The sequence below is a fragment of the Rana temporaria genome, chromosome 4, assembly GCF_905171775.1.
Source record: "Rana temporaria chromosome 4, aRanTem1.1, whole genome shotgun sequence".
NCBI lineage: Eukaryota > Metazoa > Chordata > Amphibia > Anura > Ranidae > Rana > Rana temporaria.
This window is the reverse complement of record NC_053492.1, coordinates 153,489,370-153,511,831: the sequence shown is the minus strand read 5'-3', so window position 1 is coordinate 153,511,831 and position 22,462 is coordinate 153,489,370. Positions and strand designations below refer to the sequence as shown.

Here is a 22,462-nt window from a genome sequence, read left to right as displayed (position 1 = left end):
AAGCCCGGTATTGAAGTGGTTAAAAAGACTCCCTAACATTGGTCAGCGTGCCAATAAATGTTGCTTTGTTGTCTCTGTCCAGCACCAGGATCTGAATGCAGTTGCACCTCTTTGACATCTTTAATTCTGCCACTAAAATAGATAACCACTTAAGTTGGGTCTCTAATTACTGGAATACAAAGATCGGGGGAGGAAATGCCAAACCAGAGCTTGGAGAATAAGTTACATATAAATTGATTCGTTTGTATTTCAAAGATAAGCCTGCGGTTGTTCTGCATTTGAGTCCCGGCATGTTTTGGTAGGCTGCCATGACAGACTGTAAATTGTGGTCTGATAACAGTTATTGAGGCCCAAGCTACCCAAGTGTGGCTAGAGGACACAGAGAGCTGCAGACCCTATTCAGGCTACTTTCTGGTTAAAAATTAACATGTGAACACTCTTCCCCCAGTAACAGTTTGTTGTCATTCAAGGCCCATTGTTGTGCTAATGACCAGAGACGGGCTTGTCATTGGTGGGGGGTTTGTAGTGGGAGGTAAATCTTGAGATTAGTGCTCCTTGCAGACTTTAAACAGACAAATACAAGTAGAGTAGATGATGGACAGCTGCAAGACCTGGCGGTGGACTCACAAGCTCTCATCCACTTTAGCACTGTTAGCATTTTTCGCCCTAATCATATTTTACTCTACTAAAAATAACATTATAAAAATCAAAGCTGCAGATGAATTGCAGGTACAATATTGAGTTTATTAAGTTGCACATATGTGAAGTGCAATAATATGACTAAATTGGTAGTTTATTCTCTGCTATATAATGCAGCACTATGCACATATATAGCGTAAATGTAAATGAATATCCACGCTCAGTAAAAATTATTAAACAAAACAGCAGCTAAACACCATAACCTGGATATTGGGCAGTAAATCAAGTACAAAAATATAAAGTACATCGCTTCAAACGTGAATCAAGGATAATGCATATGTAAAAATGACATCTGATATCAATAAAGTGCAAGGGCTGGATTCACAAAGAGTTACGCCGGCGTATCAGTAGATACGCCTACGTAACTCGGAATCTAAGCCCGTCGTACGTTTAAGTGTATGCTCAAACTGAGATGCACTTAAACCTAGCGCATGCCGTCGTATCTTAGGGTGCAATTTTTCCGCTGGCCGCTAGGTGGCGCTTCCGTTGATTTCGGCGTAGAATATGTAAATGACTAGATACGCCGATTCACGAACATACGCTTGCCCATCGCAGTAAAGATACACCGTTTACGTAAGAGATACGCCGCGTAAAGATAAAGCTGCCCCCTAGGTGGCGTAGCCAATGTTAAAGGAACACTAAAGGTTCGTTTTTTATTAGATCAATTGATTGCTGTAAGCTAGAGCATTTAAATATCACTTACCTCGTTTTTCCTTTTGACCTCCAAAATACAGTAATCCAGGTTTGAAAATGCTATTTCCTGTCTCTCCTCTTCTTGCTTTCCACCAGCATCTGAGCCGTTTTGCATGGTGGAAAGCAGAATGTGCTCACCCCCTCCCTATGACTACAGCCCTGCGTAAAGATGCTCTCTTATCCCTCACAGGCATGGAGGCTAAGCCTAATGGGAACTGTAGTTCCCATTAGACCGTGATGTAGCAAGAATGAATGCGCACCGCAAACCAGGAAGTCAGTGAGAATAATGATTCAGGAGTGCTGGAGGTGAATAAAACAGCTCGATTTCAACAGGTATCAAACTAGTTATAATGCAAAACATTACTTTTTACTTTATCAGCTACTGTCAGACTTTAATTTAAGAGGAAAATATTTTTGTCTTTACAACCCCTTTAAGTATGGCCGTCGTTCCCGGTTCGAAATTTGAAAATTTTACGTCGTTTGCGTAAGTCATCTGTGAATGGGGCTGGATGTAATTTACGTTCACGTAGAAACCAATGACGTCCTTGCGGCGTACTTTGGAGCAATGCACACTGGGATATGTACACGGACGGCGCATGCGGATCTATGTGAATCCAGCCCGAAATGTGCAAAATTGTTTGCAATTACTGTGAGATACAGATTATGCATGTGACCATCACTATACATAAGAAACACCATACATTGTATTATGAAGTGCAATTATAAAGTGCAATAGCATATAAAGTGCCAAAAGGAATAAATCATATAATGAAAAGTTCATAAAATGGCTGGAATTAAAGAAGAAATCCCATGTGAGTTGTAAAGCCTGAATCAAATGCTTGACCTTGTGATACCCATCACCACAGTGAAGTAGAAGGCTTACCGGAAGGCCAGCGACCACCCTTATTCAGGGAGGTCCCAAAGCTCTTGTTGGATCAATGATCCCATAGAAGGATATTATTATTATTTATTATTATTATTATTATTATTATACAGGATTTATATAGCGCCAACAGTTTGCGCAGCGCTTTACATCAGGGTACACATTAAAATCACAATACAATTCAATACAGGAGGGATCAGAGGGCCCTGCTCGTTAGAGCTTACAGTCTAGAAGGGAGGGTCAAGTGGAACAAAATGTAGTTAGATGCCATCCCCGATCATATGGACTCAAATGAAAATACAGTTGTTAGGTGTGGGTAGGGTAGGCTTCTCTGAAAAGGAGAGTTTTCAGGGATCCTCTATATCCAGAGGCGATTCAGTTCGCATGTGCCGCGCTATATAAGTTTTTTTTTTTTTTTTTCATTCATCCAGATGTCTAATCGGAATTTCTGATGGAAAAAGTCAGACAGACTTTTTGCATCGGAAATTTTCGACCTTGTGTGTGTCCCATCGGAGTAATTCCATCGGATATTCCGATGAATTCCATCTGAGTTTACATAGAGAACATCTCTTTTCCTCCGATGGAATTCCGTCGGAATTCCGATGTGAATTTGGTTGGACAAAGGTCCGATCATGTGTACAGGGCATTGGGCGTCTCCTACTGGAAGCCTCCGTACACCAGGTGATGGTCAGATCAGAGCAGATATCCCCATTATCAAAAGGTGCAAACATGCAAAAAAGTAAAAAACTGCAGTATTGTCTCTTTAAGATAAATTTAATGATAAAAAGTTACAGTGCTGCATACAGGTATTCCAATATGCAATGTTTTCAATATTTATATGATGTTTTTTGTGCTATCTTTAAGGCCCTGGCGAAGCGGGGGTTCCCGCGAAACGTCTAGGCCATATTTTTTTACATCTCCCACCAGGACCTGCACATCCTGGATTCGAGAAACAGTAGACTGTTTTCTTAAACTGTAATAGATTTTTTTTTTTTTAAATCCGCCTATGGATGGCAAATAAAACTTTTCTATTTTTACATAATTGTGTTATTATTGTCCATACTCCACTGAGGCACAATTAAAGTACCACTCCACTCCACTTTGAATTCTAGTTGCATGGTGGAGGTATACATCCCTTATGCGTGTAGTGTCCATAGGGAAAATGTAACCCTGTCCCCAAACTCTGAATGCTAACCACATTGTTACCATTAGTAACTATAGACATCTGACGGAAGATGGAATATCGAACCATAGACATCTGTCTGCTCTTTATTGCTTTGGGACCCATGGCTTCTCAATGTGAAGAGGTCAGCCAGACTGATAGAAAATCTCTGCTGCTGAAATTGGTCAGAAACTCTCCTCATCAACTCCTAGGTGCACCATTTGATATCCTGATGCTCATTTGAGAGTCAAGCGGTGGTTGGGTTGAGACGTTTATGGCCAGCTTTAGAATGATAACACTGAATAGATGCCCCTCGACCTGGTTCTTATATTGGTGGGATAATAGCAGGGGTTTGAGGAGGTTAGATAATGCCCCCGACAGTGATAATACCTACACTGTATTACCAAAAGTATTAGGACACCTATCTTTTCACGTACATGAACTTTCATGGCATCCCAGTCTTCGTCCGTAGGGTTCAATATTGAGTTGGCCCACCCTTTGCAGCTTTAACTCTTCTGTGGCTGCCCACAAGGTTTAAGAGTGTGTCTATGGGAATGTTTGACCATTTTTCCTGAAGCACATTTGTGAGTCACTGGCACTGATGTTGGACGAGAAGGCCTGTCTTGCGGTCTCAAATTCATCCCAAAGGTGTTTTATCGAGTTGAGGTCTGGACTCTGTGCAGGCCAGTCAAGGTCCTCCACCCCAAACTCGCTCATCCACGTCTTTATGGACCTTGATTTGTGCACTGGTGCACAGTCATGTTGGAACAGGTAGGGACCATCCCCAAACTGTACCCACAAAGTTGGGAGCATGAAATTGTCCAAAATGACTTGGTATGCTGATACCTTAAGAGTTCCCTTCGCTGGAATTAAGAGGCCAATAAAAACAACCCCACACCATAATCCCCCCTCCACCAAATGATTTGGAAGGTCTGGCCCAATATTTTTGGCAATATAGTGTGGATGAGCGAGCCTGGGGCGAAAGAACTTGACTGACCTGCACAGAGTCCCAAACTCAACCCGATAGAACACCTTTGGGATGAATTACACGGAGACTGTGAGCCAGGCCTTCTTATCCAACATCAGGGTCTGACCTCACAAATGTGCTTCTGGAAGAATGGTCAAACATCCCTGTAACGGGAGGGCCCGTGGGACCCAGAGGCTCTTGCAGGGTGTGGGGTACTCCTGTTTCAGCTTCACCAATGACTCTTGTGTCTTAAGTCATCCTATGTCCACTAGGGCCATAGGATGACTGAGAAAGTATATCTTGGATTACAGGAGATGGGACAGTAATGATAATTCACAATGTATTCCAGGAAATCTTGAAATATTACAGGTTGTTGATTCTGAACCCAACAGGTCAATAGAAGAGTGACTCATTCATGTGGGAACACAGACTGTTAAGGGGGTAATTAAGTCTGCTACTGTCATGTAAACTAACCTTAGTCTGGCTTCTAAAGACCTTTCATTGTGTTATGCTAATTGCCACTGTATTGTGTGAATTTTTATTGATGATAGATGTGTATTGTGAGTTAGCACAGTCTAAAAGTCATGATGTCTGACTTGTCAGCTGTAGCTAATTAGCTCATGTGGATTGTGTCAGACCTGGTGCCAGAAAGTCTGACTAAAAGATGCGTATTGGGCTCATTGTATAATGTTGTGGGTGGAGTTCAGTCATTGTTCCTTGGGGTTTCTAACTGTATAAAAGCCTGAGTTTCCCATTAAAAGATTCTATTTGTTTGGAACCAGAGAACAGAGCTGTGTGTCTCGTTTCTGGGGGAAATCCATATGGATCGTGTTTTCCGGATTGTGGAGTGTCGATAAGCTGTCTTGGGTTGGTGGAATGGAATATCGTAAACGGCGTTAATCCCTGTCCCATTTGGGGTTCCATTACAATCCCCATAGACACACTCCTAAACCTTGTGGACAACCTTCCCAGAAGAGTTGAAGCTGTTATAGCTGCAAATGGTGGGCCGACTCAATATTGAACCCTACGGACTAAGACTGGTATGCCATGAAAGTTCAAGTGTTACTAAACCCACAACAGTAAAATCAGTCTGTATATGCAGCATAGCATGCTTGTTATACTCACTGTGAAACCTAAGGGGTTATTCTCTGGATTGTGTAAAAAGGCTGTTTTATCCTGTATGCTCAGATCCTTCTGTCTATCTGGGGAAAGCCACCTAACACAGGCAGGATAGCCAACCTGAAGCAAAAAGAAAAGAAAGGAGGGCGCACCGACCTTGTGCATTACCACTTAAAATTTTAATTAAAAACAGAATAAAAAGCAATGGTCCTACTCACAAGGATATTATAAGTAAGCGCTTTTCAGACAGCTGGACTGGACCTCACGGCACCTGCCAGTAGAACTTCAGACATCTAAACGGCTGACACATTTCTGGGGCGTACCCCCTTCTTCAAAGCCTAGATGGTCAGTGATACCTCTCTCCTGCTGCATGTCCTCCTTAATATAGGTATATGTGTGTATGCATGCACATGTGCAAGGGCGGCCCCCAACGCTAATGGCCACTGATTGGCAGGCCCCACCCCTCTCCTCGGAACCCCACCCATCCAGACTGCCAACCCAAAAAGGCGTGCACAAGTGCGGCACAGAGAGGCACATTGTGTCAAGGTGATCCCCGCACCGCTGCAGACCCAAAAGCCTCCCTGCTCCATGTTTGACAACAGGGGTCACCAGGAAAAAGAGAAAAAAAAAGAAAAAAGGAGTGAGCATGATCTAAAAAATGGGGCAGTGCCTAGATGGTCAGATAGAAGGACTCCTTACCTGCTCCCCCTTGTGTTGCAGGACAGGGGCCATGATGGGGCAGTTTGCTGCCATCTTCTCAATAGCCTGAGTGTTCCTGGTCAGCGCGTGTGTGCACTGGAACGCATGCCATCATACAACCAGGAAGTGCGGGGACCCAACCTGCACATGCTCAATTGTGTCTTTTATGCTAGAGATAACAGTTCATTGTTCTCAGAGCTAGCCAGGTCACATGACATTGGCATCACACATGTGGGCGTGGATACAGACTGAAGTAGAAATCTCCTCCTTCCTGAACTCTCAGCGCTGAAGAAACTGTGTAGTTTATCACTGACCATGCTTTACAGATCAGCCAAAAAGGTATATAGTAGCAATATTTTAATGTAAAAAGAATGGGCAGGTGACAATATAGTGACAATATAGTGTATTTCTGTGGGTACCTAAGGACACTTTCCATTCTTTGTATTGTACATTTGTATTGATCTAACCCACCACTATGGTCATCCCCATTGAACAGATCAGTGTTCTCTAGCCAGGCATCAACCTTCCTGTTATCATGGGTTCTCCTTGTGTTTTATTGAATCATTAATAAAGCTTCTAAGGATTTTACTCAAGTTGTTTCAAGCTGCATGACTTTTACTTCTTCATCTAGCCAGGTGGAATCCTAGTGGCAGCAGTGAATAAATGCATGTAGTTTAATAGTAAGGATGAACAATGGGCTATTACAAGCCTGTCTAATGCAAATGAATTAGACCCCAATAAAAGGGGGTGAATGTCCACATTACTGAGGGCCAGACAACCTCCATTTAAAAAATATTTTAGCCTTTATAAGAGTATATTTGCAAAGTATTTTTTGTCTTTGGGAAAGAAGCCAGTAAATATTTTTACCTGCACAATCAGGTAAAGAAGCGGAGCATGTATGAACTATAAAATAGCCTAAGGTGTCATTCTGCTCACATTTTTGGCTAAGACTTGAAAAAAGAAACATTAGATCCTAGTAATCCGGTATAATGTCTAACTTGTGCTGATTTGAATAAGAGATTGGACTGGCAAGTGAGTCTATACATTTATCATTAGCTAGGTAATGTGAGGCCCTACCTAAACAATCGACTCCATTAATATTCAATTAGGTATGCTCTCTTAAGCTGGTCATAGACGGTCAGAATCTCGACCGGTTCAGCAGGGACCAGCTGAGATTCAAACCATGTATGGGCAGGCCAAATGTACACAAGTTGCTTGATTGATCAACAGATACAACCAGCCTGTTGGATTTTACTAGCGATTAGTGCTAGCGGGTATTATAGTCGCTAGCAGTAATCACTGTGTTCTTCCAGCGGGGATAGCTCCCCCCCGCTGGAAGAACACAATGGCTCCGCGGGAGGGACATCATTTTTGTTAAATCTAAAGAAGATTGCACAAACATGATGGGCCAGATTCACAAAGAGTTACGCCGGCGTATCAGTAGATACGCAGACGTAACTCAGAATCTAAGCCCATTGTATGTCTAAATGTATTCTCAAACTGAGATACACTTAAACATGCCTAAGATACGACGGCCTGCGCCGTCGTATCTTAGGGTGCAATATTTACGCTGGCCGCTAGGTGGCGCTTCCATTGAGGTCGGCGTAGAATATGCAAATGAGTCGTTACGCCGATTCACGAACGTACGCTTGCCCGTCGCAGTAAATTTACGCCGTTTCCGTAAGAGATACGCGGCGTAAAGATAAACATGCCCCCTAGGTGGCGTATCCAATGTTAAGTATGGCCGTCGTTCCCGCGTCGCAATTTGAAAATTTTACGTCGTTTGCGTAAGTCGTCCGTGAATGGGGCTGGACGCCATTTACGTTCACGTCGAAACCAATGACGTCCTTGCGACGTCATTTAGCGCAATGCACGTCGGGAAATTTTAGGGACGGCGCATGCGCAGTACGTTCGGCGTGGGAACGCTCCTAATTTAAATGATCCACGCCCCCTACCTGGATCATTTGAATTAGGCCGGCTTGCGCCTGGGGATTTACGCTACGCCGCCGCAACTTTACAGGCAAGTGCTTTGTGAATCAAGCACTTGCCCGTAAAACTTGCGGCGGCGTAACGTAAATGAGATACGTTACGCCGCCGCAGAGATGCGGCGAGCTACGAGAATCTGGCCCGATGTGTAAAGCTAACTTTTTTTTTTACAGGGTTTTCAACCGTTATTAAAAAAAAAATCCAAACTCTTTTAGTGCATCTGAACGGTACAAAGTATAAAAATCAGTGCAAAACCACAGTTAGTGCACAGAGAGAGTTCATTGTTTATACGCCTATACAAAATACTTTCTTTTCATTCTCTTAGGCCTCTTTCACACAGGCGGACTCCGTCGCTACGGAGGCCGCCAGCTCAGCAGAGATCTCTCCGCTGAGCCGACGGATGACAAGTCCCTCTCTGCTCACTGAGTGGGGAGGGGCTTGTGCAGCGCCGCTGTCTCCTATGGAGAGATCTGATGAAAATGGACAGCATGTCCGTTTTCGTCAGATCTCATCCGTTCCAATCTACCATGGACGGATGGGGACGTATCGCCATAAAGGCAACGAAAAATATATGAAAAAAGTAAGGTATAAATATAATTTATTGTGCGTATATCAAAAAGTTTGTTTATACATTAAAATAGAATCCTATATGGAACAGTTATAAAACCATATGAGAACAATAATGAAGCAAAGAAGTATACGGGAGATGATTGTCCGATTATAAACCCAAATCATTTACTTGACACTTTTTTATGTGGTAGGGTGCCAGGTCTTTCTTCAGCTCTCCCCATTTGCATAGTCTTGGAAGCAGAATGTGATAACACAAGCAAGACTCTGGATCAGCCATTTTCATCTAGGGTTCCTCCAGAGGTTGCTAGGGGTTCCTTGAGCTGTAGCTGATTGACCTCCCATCTGATGTCTTCATAGTTTGAGGTCCATCTCCACTTTGGAGATCCAGCAGCAGCGGGACAATGATTTTCATAGCTGGTCATAAACTATACAATCTTTGTGCAATCTCCTTTATGATGGCTTACGAGTGCCCCCATGGAAAGCGACTGTCTGTTGGGGCACTCGAGAAGAGGAGGAGCCAGGAGCGCCGCTGAGGGTCCCCAGAATAGGAGGGTCGGGCCACTCTGTTCAAAACCCTTGCACAGAGGAGGTAAGTATAACATTTTTTTTTTTTTAAACAAACCTTTAGTATCCCTTTTACTTTCGATCGAATGGGTTGCCAGCTATTAATTGATTAGTCCAATCAGAAGAGATCGATAAAAAAAAAAAAAATAATCATTAGAATTACCAAAACGATGTAATATGAGATCAACCCTAAACAAATTATTGCATCTGTATCAAATCAAGCAGGCCCTTGCACTACATAGTTTATAGTCCTAAAAGAAATTATACAATCTGATTGTATAGTGTATGGTCACCTTATGGGTTGCATTCCGATCGCCACTGTAAGGGAGGCATTGCTCCCACCTACCCCCAATATAAGCGTCATTCCAACCACTGACCACCCATGTAAGAGGCATTCTTCCCACTGACCACCCCTGTAAGAGGCATTCTTCCCACTGACCACCAATGTAAGAGGAATTCTTCCCACTGACCACCAATGTAAGAGGAATTCTTCCCACTGACCACCAAAGTAAGAGGAATTCTTCCACTGACCACCAATATAAGAGGCATTCTTCCACTGACCACCAATGTAAGAGGAATTCTTCCCACTGACCACCAATGTAAGAGGAATTTCTCCCACTGACCACCAAAGTAAAAGGTATTCCTCCCACTGGCCACCAAAGTAAGAGGAATTCCTCCCACTGACCACCAATATAAGAGGCATTCTTCCACTGACCACCAATGTAAGAGGAATTTCTCCCACTGACCACCAAAGTAAGAGGAATTCCTCCCACTGACCACCAATATAAGAGGAATTCCTCCCACTGACCACCAAAGTAAGAGGAATTCCTCCCACTGACCACCAAAGTAAGAGGAATTCATTCCACTGACCACCAAAGTAAGAGGAATTCATTCCACTGACCACCAATGTAAGAGGAATTCCTCCCACTGACCACCAAAGTAAGAGGAATTCCTCCCACTGACCACCAAAGTAAGAGGAATTCATTCCACTGACCACCAAAGTAAGAGGAATTCATTCCACTGACCACCTATGTAAGAGGAATTAATTCCACTGACCACCCCTGTAAGAGGCATTCTTCCCACTGACCACCAATATAAGAGGCATTCTACCTATTGACCACCAATGTAAGAGGAATTCTTCCCACTGACCACCAATGTAAGAAGAATTCTTCCCACTGACCACCAAAGTAAGAGGAATTCCTCCCACTGACCACCAATGTAAGAGGAGCATATCCCACTTACCACCAAAGTAAGAGGAATTTCTCCCACTGACCACCAAAGTAAAAGGAATTCATCCCACTGACCACCAGTTTAAGAGGAATTCATCCCACTGACCACCAATGTAAGAGGAATTCCTCCCACTGACCACCAAAGTAAAATGAATTCATCCCACTGATCACCAGTTTAAGAGGAATTCATCCCACTGACCACCTATGTAAGAGGAATTCATCCCACTGACCACCAATGTAAGAGGAATTCATCCCACTGACCACCAGTGTAAGAGGAATTCATCCCACTGACCACCAGTGTAAGAGGAATTCCTCCCACTGACCACCAGTGTAAGAGGAATTCATCCCACTGACCACCAATGTAAGAGACATTCCTCCCACTGACCACCTATGTAAGAGGAATTCCTCCCACTGACCACCTATGTAAGAGGAATTCCTCCCACTGACCACCAATGTAAGAAGAATTCCTCCCACTGACCACCTATGTAAAAGGGAATTCCTCCCACTGACCACCAATGTAAGAGGAATTCATACCACTGACCACCTATGTAAGAGGAATTCCTCCCACTGACCACCAATGTAAGAAGAATTCCTCCCACTGACCACCTATGTAAGAGGAATTCCTCACACTGACCACCTATGTAAAATTTCCATTTGTATTCTTTTTACCCCAGCATTGGGATTGGGGGTTTGTATTAAACTATACAGATTGCTGACATCACAGTGACATCAGACAGCAGCTCCGCCTCCATGGACAATCATTATGTGTCACAAACCTTTTTTTTCCTTCTTTTAAGAAAAGTACCTGTTGATTGTCCCCTCCCAGGTACGGTAAAACCCGGACTGGCTTCCCGGACAGAGCCAGGTGTACACAGTAGATATCTGGTAAGAGCGCAGAGCGGACCCGCTCCCAGACGGCCGGAATCCGGCTCCGGGTCTTCCCTGTACTCCGCGCTGGCTCGCTGTTTGAACTGCAGAGTGACTAGTGGCGGCAGCAGTGGCCGCGGCGAAGGGGAGATGTGATCGTCTGTCCCAGGGGGGAACTTTACCGGGAGCTCCATCATACACGTGTGATCCGGTAAGTGATCTGTGTACTATACCTTGCACGTGTCACCTCTCCCACGGTTGTCCCTTATCATTATGTGATCTGATGGAGTCAGCTATGGGATGTGATCTGTGGGATTGTTTGTGACTGTCACTCCGATTGGATGCACGTCCTGTGGATTGTGTGTGATGAATGTAGAATGAAGCATCCTGCTGGAGATCGGAGTGAAGCTAAATTCCCATATGGACTCATTCATAAAAAAGTGCAGGATTCCATGTGATCAGGGAAAAATAAAAATAAAAAATATATTATACAGTATATAATATATATGTGTGTGTGTGTGTATATATATATGTATGTGTGTATATATATATATATATATATATATATATATATATATATATATATATATATATATATATATATATATATATATATATATTCAGCTGTCTCTTCAATGATAGGCTGATGCTTGTCCCAGCACTTGCTGATGATTGTGACCCAAGCCCTTGTTTTGTATACAATGTATAACACACACAAACAATATTGCTTTGCTTTGTTACACTGTATAATCTAATTCTAAGCTGTCTCTGGAAACTGTTTGTTCCTTGTGCTTTTAGCTGAACTTTCTTCTGATCACCATGTCCAGTTTGCTGTGTCAATAATGTCCCATGTGATGTGTGTCCTTTGTCACCCCCTCCATCAGATGTCACCTTTCAGGTATTCCCCCCCAGCCCAGGCTGTACAAAGAGCATCAGATTACCGAGGAACAAGGGTGCACTGTATGGCTACATAATACATTATTAAACAATGGCTGACAAGGGTCAGGGATTCCAATTAAACGTCCCTTATGTTTTATTTACGGCGCAGTGGCTTTAAGCATTAATCACAAGCGCCAGGCTTAGGCTTGCAGGTTTGGGGCCATAGTCACCTCATTGGAAGTTCATGCTCCTGGCTTGATCCTGGCAGATCTTAATACCATATGTGTCTGCTGGCTTTGATGGCTTGCCTGCACTGTGCCCTATAATAAAACAGACGAGTTAACGAGGGCTTGGGAGGAGGGTAGGCACCGCAAACATTTGATGCTGGAGACATTCACAGCAAGCCATGTTTTCAGGGAGGAACAAAAGATTTTTTTATAAGAAGTGAATGAAGCCTTTAGGAACGTCATTGTTAAAGTTCCCAAACCTTTTTCACTTTCTTCCTTCGTTAGGTAGGAATGGTGATCACGTTTTTTTATTTTACAACCCCGGGAGAGATGACTTCCCTTGGCTGAACACAAATTACAGGGAAGCTATAGTATACAAAGCTCCTTGAGCCGTGTCCTGTAGATCTTGGCATCAGATATCGTATAATTGATCAATCCAGACTGCACTCTCATCAGGTTGTCAGGAATGAAACTATTTATTTATTTAAAGCGGGGGTTCACCCGAAAAACACATTTTTAACATTAGATTGAGGCTAATTACAGGAAGCAGAATCGGGTGTTTTTTTTAAAATCAATGCAGTACTTACCGTGTTAGAGATAGATGTTCTCCACCGCTTCCGGGTATGGTCTGCAGGACTGGGCGTTCCTATTCGATTGACAGGCTTCCGACGGTCGCATACATCGCGTCACGAGTAGCCGAAAGAAGCCGAATGTCGGTGCGCAGGCGCCGTATAGAGCCGCACCGACGTTCGGCTTCTTTCGGCAACTCATGACACGCTGTATGCGACGGTCGGAAGGCTGTCAATCAAATAGGAACGCCCAGTCCCGAAGACTATACCCGGAACCCGCTGAGAACATCTATCTCTAAAAAGGTAAGTACTACATGGATTTAAAAAAAAACACCCGATTGTGCTTCCCACAATTAGCCTCAATCTAATGTTACATTTTTTTTTCGGGTGAACCCCCGCTTTAAGGCACTTATATAGCACAGTCAATTTACATTCACATCAGTCCCTACCCTCGAGGAGCTTACACTCTAAGGTCCCTAATGCACATTCATACATATAGTAGGGCCAATTCAGATAGGATCTGATTAACCTACCAGCCATAGGCGTGTGCACAGGGTGTGCCAGATATGCCTGGGCACACCCTAATCCCCTTGTGCAGTGCCAATTCCCCCTGAAGTGCTGCCAGCTTCCCTCCTCTCCTCCTAGGAGTGGGGATGGAGCTGGTAAATATTTCAACCTTTACTTAACCACTTAAAGGGGTGGTTCCCCCTAAAAAAAAATTCTAACAATACATTCGGAAGACTGCTTACACTGCGGGTAGGCTGGCTTTTTTTTTTTTTTGTACATACCTCGATATCGCCGTTTCACCCCTCGGCTTCCGGGTATGAGTCTTGTGGGGCTGGGCGTTCCTAGTTGATTGACGTTCCTCCGACTGACGCATACTTGACGTCACGACTTTCCGAAAGAAGCAGAACGTCGCTGCGCAGGCGCCGAAAAGAGCCGACTCTATACGGAGCCTGCGCAATGACGTTCGGCTTCTGTCGGAAAGTCGTGACGCGCAGTATGCGCCGGTCGGAGGAACGTCAATCAACTAGGTCCAGCAAGACTCATACCCGGAAGTCGAGGGATGAAACGGCGATATCGAGGTATGTACGAAAAAAAAAGCCAGCCTACCCGCAGTGTAAGCAGTCTTCCGAATGTATTGTTAGAATTTTTTTTTAGGGGGAACCACCCCTTTAAGACCCGGACCTTTAGGCAGGTAAAGGACCTGGCCAGTTTTTGCGATTCGGCACTGCGTCGCTTTAACTGACAATTGCGCGGTCGTACAACATAACTTCCAAACAAAATTGGCGTCCTTTTTTTCCCACAAATTGAGCTTTCTTTTGGTGGTATTTGGTATCACCTCTGCAGTTTTTCTTTTTTGCGCTATAAACAAAAATAGAGCGACAATTTTGAAAAAAATCCAATATTTTTAACTTTTTGCTATAATAAATATCCCCCAAAAATATATAAAAAAAAATGTTTTTCCTCAGTTTAGGCCGATACGTATTCTTCTACCTATTTTTTGTAAAAACAAATCGCAATAAGCCTTTATCGATTGGTTTGCGCAAAATTTATATGATCATTTTATTGCATTTTTATTAATTATTATTTTTTTACTACTAATGGCAGCGATCAGCGATTTTTTTTTTGTGACTGCAAAATTATGGCGGACACATCGGACAATTTTGACACATTTGACACATTTTTGGGACCATTGTCATTTTCACAGCAAAAAATGCATTAAAATGCATTGTTTACTGTGAAAATGACAATTGCAGTTTGGGAGTTAACCTCTAGGGGGCGCTGAAGGGGTTAAGTGTGACCTTTCTATGTTTCTAACTGTAAGGGGGCAGGGCTGGACGTGTGACATCATTGATCGTGTTTCCCTATATCAGGGAACACACAATCAATGACAGCGCCACAGTGAAGAACGAGAAAGCTGTGTTTACACACAGCTCTCCCCGTTCTTCAGATCCAGGGACCGATTGCGGGACGCCAGCGGCGATCGGGTCCGCGAGTCCCGCGGGCGCGGAGCTTCGGACCGGGTCGCAGCCGTGCCATTCTGCCGACGTATATCTGCAGGAGTCGGTCCTTAAGTGGTTAATGAACACAATCAGTAATCTGTACCGATCGCTCCTGTCTTCAGTTTTAACTGAAGAATAGTGAAATACGTTTACTGCAGCCTGCAGAGAAAGGGAATACGAAATCTCTGTCTTCAGTTGCTTTCTCTGTCTCAAAAGTGAGACATCAGAGGTCTAGACTTTTGATATTTTCCTAAAGCCCCAAAACGGGGTTCCTAAGAAAAAAGGTTGGGAAAATATTGTAAAAAATAATTAACAAATAATAAAAATTTAAAAAAGTACTGACATCGTCCACGGCCCTACTGACACCAATATTTGCTCCACTAATGCTGTCCAATTCTCTGCTGATATACACGCCATAGGCGTGCGGACAGGGTGTGCCAGGTGTGCCCAGGCACACCCTAATCACCCTGTGCAGCACAGATGCCCCCTACTGCCCTGGCTGGCTCCCATCTTTCCCCCCGCAGCGCTGCCAGCTTCCCTCTTCTCCTATTGGCTGTTGCTGCTGGATGTTTTAGGAGTGGGGAAGGGACCAGTAAATATGTGATTTGTTGGCCCCTTCCCTTTCTGAATGAACATCATGAGTGATCGGTAGTGTGCTTGGGCTTTGGGGTGCACACCCTAATGCAATAGGCTGCGCACACCTATGATACACGCATGTGTGTTTGTGCTCTGGGGTGCACACCCTAATACAATAAGCTGCGCACACCAATGCTACCAGCATGTCTTTGGAGTGTGGGAGGAAACCGGTGTACCCGGAGGAAACGCACACAGGCACAGGGAGAACATGCAAACTCCAGGCAGATGGTGCCGTGGTCGGGATTCGAATGTGCCGCACATCACTGCAACAGAAACAAGATATACCTGTGCTCAAATCCATCACACATCACTCCAAGAGCCTGTGGGTATGTGAAATGATAGCCTCAGCCCAGGCTTCAGCCAAGCCACACCCTAACTTATCTCACTCTGCCCTGGAGCTTAATTCTGATTATTGATTAAGCTCCAGGGGTGGAGTGAAACGCGTTGGGTATGTGCTTGGCTGAGGCTGTCATTTCACATATCCACAGTCTTGGACCTTTTTTGACTGTGGTATCATTGGAGCTGGAATGAGCTCTGTCCCTGCCAGCACGCCCAGCGATGCACTAAAGGAGAGGACCCAACTGGAGCCTTGAGCGGCACCCCCTATTTGTTTTCTGGTCACGGTCCTGTATGGGGGCTTCTACAGGGTGGGGTCTGCAGATTGCAGCATTTCCTCTTGACCAGTCGCCATTTTGGCAATGGCCATAATGGCGCTTTCAGTGTTTTTGTAAGGTTTCTAACCCTAGGGGAGGGCCTTCGGGGTAAAACAAAACCTCTGACTGACCACCTTGGGGACAGCTAAGCCACAGATTGGCAATCATTGGTCAGAACCTTGTTAACTTCTTAAGGCTCTCCCCTAGGTTTAGAAGTGTATAAAATGTAGGCCAATAGCTCCATAATAGCCACTGCCAAAATGGTGGAGGAGGGGACTGTCACTGATCTGTCTGATGGTTTCTGGACCCCTCTAGTGATGTAAAAGTTTGTGTTAAAAAAAGGTGAACCTGTTTGTATCGGGGATGGGATGTGGAGATTGCTGTTGTCCCAAAATATTTTATTGGCCTGGCTGTCACCATATTGGTTAAAGTGGAGGTTCACCCAAAAACTCAGTTTTTAACATTAGATTGAGGCTCGTTTTGTGAAGGGGAATCAGGTTTTATGGAAATGATTGGTGACCCGATGTGATTGACGCCGTCCGTGTACATATCCCAGTGTGCATTGCTCCAAAGAACGCCGCAAGGACGTATTGGTTTTCGAGGTGAACGTAAATTACGACGACTTACGCAAACGATGTAAAATTTTAAAATTTCGACGCGGGAACGACGGCCATACTTAACATTGGCTAGGCCAGCTATTTGTTGGAATAACTTTACGCCGGAAAACGCCTTACGTTAACGGCGTATCTTTACTGCGACAGGCGCACGTACGTTCGTGAATCGGCGTATCTGGTCATTTACATATTCTACGCCGAACTCAACGGAAGCACCACCTAGCGGGCAGCGGAAAAATTGCACCCTAAGTTACGACGGCGCAGGCCGTCGTATCTTAGCTAGGTTTAAGTGTATCTCAGTTTGAGAATACACTTAAACTTACGACGGCTTAGATTCCGAGTTACGTCGGCGTATCTACTGATACGCCGGCGTAACTCTTTGTGAATCTGGCTAAATGTCTTTTGGCACTTTTTGTGAACCAAGTTCAGTGCACTCTAACATCTAATATGTTCAATTCCAACTTTTCAGAACCAGCTCTGTGACTATAGGGAAGAATTTAGGGCCAGATTCACAGCAGAGATACGACGGAGTATCTCAGATACTCCGTCGTATCTCTCAGAGTATCTATGCGACTGATTCATAGAATCAGTTACGCATAGTTAGCCCTTAGATCCGACAGGTGTAATTGTTTTACACTGTCGGATCTTAGGATGCAATACCGCGGCCGCCGCTGGGTGGAGTTTGCGTTGTATTCCAGCGTCGGGTATGCAAATGAGGTTTTACGGCGATCCACAACGTTTTTTTTGCGTTCGGTACGTCGTCACTAGTCTAGTTTCCCGTCGCAATTTTAGTCGTTGTTTTACCTGCCCTAACTTTACACAGCCCGCGTATGGGCTGTATAAAGTATGGCCGTCATTCCCGCGTCGAAATGTAAATTTTTTTTTTCTTGCGTAAGACGTCCGGGAATACGAAAGTACGCTACGCATGTCGCCGTTTCGAAAAAATGACGTCACTTCGCGCAAAGCACGGCGGGGATTTCAAAACGGAGCATGCGCAGTAGGTCCGGCGCGGGAGTGCGCCTAATTTAAATGGCACGAGCCCCTTTGAATTAGGCGGGCTTACGCCGGAGGCCGCCGGCATAAGTTTTCATGCAAGTGCTTGGTGAATCAGGCACTTGCGATGAAAACTTGCGGCGGTGTAACGTATCTACGATACGTTACGCCGCCGCAGTTCTATGTGAATCTGGCCCTAAGTGTTTCCTGAACTCTTAGTACAATCCTACCCATATTGTGACAGTATACTTTGGTCAAGTTCTAAAATGTTTACATATAAAAAGTGTCTGAAATCTTCTCTTCTATCCATAGCAACCAACCAGCTATCAGTCTAAAGCCTCATACACACGATCGGATTTTCTGACGCATCCGTCTAAAGCCTCATACACACGATCGGATTTTCTGACGCATCAGTCTAAAGCCTCATACACACGATCGGATTTTCTGACGCATCAGTCTAAAGCCTCATACACACGATCGGATTTTCTGACGCATCCGTCTAAAGCCTCATACACACGATCGGATTTTCTGACGCATCAGTCTAAAGCCTCATACACACGATCGGATTTTCTGATGGGAATTGTGTGATGACAAGCTGTTGTCGAAAAATCAGACGGTTTGTACGCTCCATCGGACACTTGTCGGATTTTCTGCCAACAAATGTTGGATAGCATGCTTTAAAATTTTCCAACAGCAAATCTGTGTTGTCGGATTATCCGATCGCGTGTACACAAGTCCATCGGACAAAACTCCAAAGTACAAACACGCATGCTCAGTAATGCTAACCATAACACAACATTAGCAGAAGTTGCCCAAAGGGTGGCGCTAAAGAGCTGAAAAACCATGTAATTTTGTGTTTGTTGGCCAACAATTGTGTGCCGTTTGTATGCAAGACAAATTTCTGGCCAACGCCCTTCGGACAAAAGTCCTACGCTTTGTCCGTGGAAAATCCAATCGTGTGTACCAGGCTTCATAGCGCAGGCTGAAAAATGAGAGGAGAACCTGAATGGCTGGGAGAATAGGCTCTTTCTTACAAGTGTATTATGCATGAGAGCTTTAAAGGAAACCTGTGCTGAGGAAAGTACAGAGGGAGCCTTTTACCTTCTGATAATGCTAGTTGGAACAAGAATGCAGATCGGTAAAGTGAGTGAAGGCAATACTCCTAAGGCTGCATTCACACCTCAGCGACAAGCAACGCCGCGTACGCGGCGTATTTTGCCGCGAATAGTGTATCTTTTTTTTTTTTTTTTAATCCTTCCCATTGCTGTCAATGGCCGAACGCCAATGTCGCCTGAAAAAAAGGGTCCGGGACTTTTTTTCAGGCAACAGGCGTACGGCGTCTATGAGATGTGAACCATCTCCATAGACAGCAATGGGAATTCTCCCCTCTAGCGGCACAAGCGTCCGGCGTCGGGCGTTTTGTCGCCTAGATGTGAATGGGCTCTAACCTGCATTTATCTTGTCAGTCACTCAAAAAGTACAGAAGCCACTGGATCGGCATGACAGCCACAGAACTAATATATTCAGTAGAGGTCAGCAGTGGCAGTCGCTATACTTCATCGCTAGAGTTTCCTTATAGCGGTATTAAATGGAAAGTATAATATATTACAGCTTACCAATCGTAAATGTGGTGGCTACATGAGTTTTCTTTTTTCCTTGTTTTTCACTTGGTGATCTGGCCAGTAACCTCATGTACACTGCTGCTGGTAAACGGATGTTTAGGAGCAGTTGGGCATTTTTTTTAGCTGCCCCTGAACTCTCCTCCATGTTATCTTATCAGTACATGTACACAGGGTTGTTTATAGTCCTTTCCAGACAGTTGAGTTTAGAAGCATTTTTTGGAAAGCAAAAAAATGCATTTAGGATGGATGTTCAGAGGCATTTGAAACACCAAATGCCTGTATTAGATTGTAAACATGGTAACTCGCGTTTAGCTGCGTTTCGTTTATAGGCTTTTTAAATGGAGATACCATATTTTCCGGCTTATAATGCTCCATGCACACGAGAAGCAAATGCAAACACATGTAAACTCAAGTTTTCAAAGGCAATTTCGCGGCGTGTTGCCGCGTTTAGTGGCGTTTTACCGCGTTTGTGGCTATCAGCGTTCATAACAAAGACATTGTAGACCCTCCCAAAGCTTTGAAACGCAAAAACGTTTGCGTCTGAACCCAAAATTTGGCATTTGAAAAAACGAGCCTAAACCCAACTGCTTTAAAACGCAAAAAAACGTGAATGTGTGCATGGACACATAGGATAACATTAAATGTGTTCAGGGGCAGTTGAAAAAAATGCCCAAATGCCTCTGAACTCGAGTTTACCAGCGTCTCGTGTGCATGGGGCCTAAGACGACCTTTCATACTTAAAAATATGCCTAAAAAAATGGGGGCCGTCTTATACGCCGGATGCAGAGCCAGTCAGACTGCGGGGCGTCCATTGTTCAAAGTCCTCCTCGTGCTGTTCCGTGATAGGCGGAACACTCAGTTTTCCAGCAGAGCCTGTGTTCAGTGTTCCCGCCTATCACGGACGTCGTCTCATCCGAGGCTGAGGCAACATCCGTGATAGGCGGAACACTAAAAAAGAGGCTCTGCTGGGAAACTGAGTGTTCTGCCTATCACAGAAAGAGGACTAGGAGGAGGCGCGGCTTTTGAACAATGGACGCCCGCAGTCTGACTGACTCTGCCAGGGATAAGGTATGGAAATCATCAAAGTGAGGCATGCAATGGCACAGTGAGGCATGCAATGGCACAGTGAGGCATGCAATGGCACAGTGAGGGGGGAAGGGGGTCGTCTTATACGGTGAATATATCCCAAAACCAACATTTTAGCTGGAAAATTAGGGGGTCGCCTTTTACGCTGGCAAATAGGGTATATTTCTGACCATTTGCAATGCAAAAAAAACGCTTCTAAAAGCAAACGCGGCACAATGTTTTTTACCATCGGTTACTAGCTGTCATGTTCCATCGTTCAGGAGAGGTTTTAAAACGTCCCGTGTACATGAAGCTTACCACACATCCGGGGAGATTTACTAAAACTGGTGCACACAGAATCTGGTGCAGCTGTGCATGGTAACTAATCAGCTTCTAACTTCAGCTTCTTCAATTAGGACCCTTTCACACGGAGCGGATACGTATTGATCCGCCCTGTGTGTGTCCGTCGGCTCAGCAGGGATTCTATGTAAATCCCCGCTGAGCTGTCGGCGGACAGGGCGGTCCCCGCACACTGTGCAGAGACCGCCCTGTCTCAGCTCTGCTCTCCCCTATGGGGAATCGGATGAATACGGACCGTGTGTCCGTATTCATCCGATCCGTTCCGCCAGACGGAAGAAAAATAGGGTTTTCTTCCGTCTGAAAAAGCGGAACGTTACGGACGTTAGCGGATGCATCATCCGCTAACGTCTGCAATCCCATAGGCATGGGTGCTCAACCTGTGGCTCTCCAGCTGTTGCAAAACTACAATTCCCATAATGCCTCAGCCTTTGGGAGACATGCTTGTACCTGTCATCGGCTTGCAATGCCTCATGGGAATTGTAGTTCCGCAACAGCTAGAGAGCCACAGGTTGAGCACCCATGCCATAGGGATACATTACAAGTCCGTAAACGGACTTGTAATAAACGGTCCGTTCGTCCGCACGTGTGAAAGGACCCTTAAGCTTTTCAAATAAAACCTGGACACTGAGGGGCAGATCCACAAAGCGAGTACGCCGGCATATCTACTGATACGCCGGCGTACTTTCAAATTTCCCGCGTCGTATCTTTGGTTTGAATCCTCAAACCAAGATACGACGGCATCTGGGTTAGAATCGACAGGCGTACGGCTTCGTACGCCTTTGGATCTTAGATGCAATACTTCGGCGTCCGCTGGGTCGTTTTCCGCATCGAGTATGCAAATTAGCTATTTCCGCCGATCCACGAACGTACGAGCGGCCGTCGCATTCTGTTACGTCGTCTCTAGTCGGCTTTTTCCGGCGTATAGTTAAAGCTGCTGTTTTGTGGCGTATCGTTAAACCTGCCATGTTAAGTATGGCCGTCGTTCCCGCGTTTAATTTAAATTTTTTTTTTCGTTTGCGTAATTTACGTCCACGTCCAAAAAATGTACATCCTTGCGACGTCATTTAGCGCAATGCACGGCGGGAAATTTAGGGACGGCGCATGCGCAGTTCGTTCGGCGCGGGGACGCGCTTCATTTAAATGAAACACGCCCCCCTACTCGCCGATTTGAATTAGGCGCTGTTACGCCGCGAGAGATACACTACGCCGCTGTAACTTAGGTCGCAAATTCTTCCAGGATTCAAAACTAAAAAAGTAAGTTACGGCGGCGTAGCGTATCTCAGATACGCTGCGCCGGGGCAGATCTTTGTGGATCTGCCCCTGATTTGTTACTATGCACAGTTGCACCAGATTCTGGTTGCACCAGTTTTAGTAAATCTCTCTCTGTCTTCCTGTCTCCA

General features: G+C 44.8%; 1 protein-coding gene across 1 annotated transcript in view; it reads left to right on the top strand.

Annotated features, from left to right (window-relative positions):
• Positions 1–11,518: 11,518 nt before the first annotated feature.
• Positions 11,519–22,462, top strand: part of PLCH1 (phospholipase C eta 1) — a 347,693-nt gene continuing 336,749 nt past the window's right edge. The window contains exon 1 of the mRNA XM_040349218.1: positions 11,519–11,649. The gene's annotated coding sequence lies outside the window, so the exon portion shown is untranslated. The remainder of the gene's footprint in view (positions 11,650–22,462) is intronic.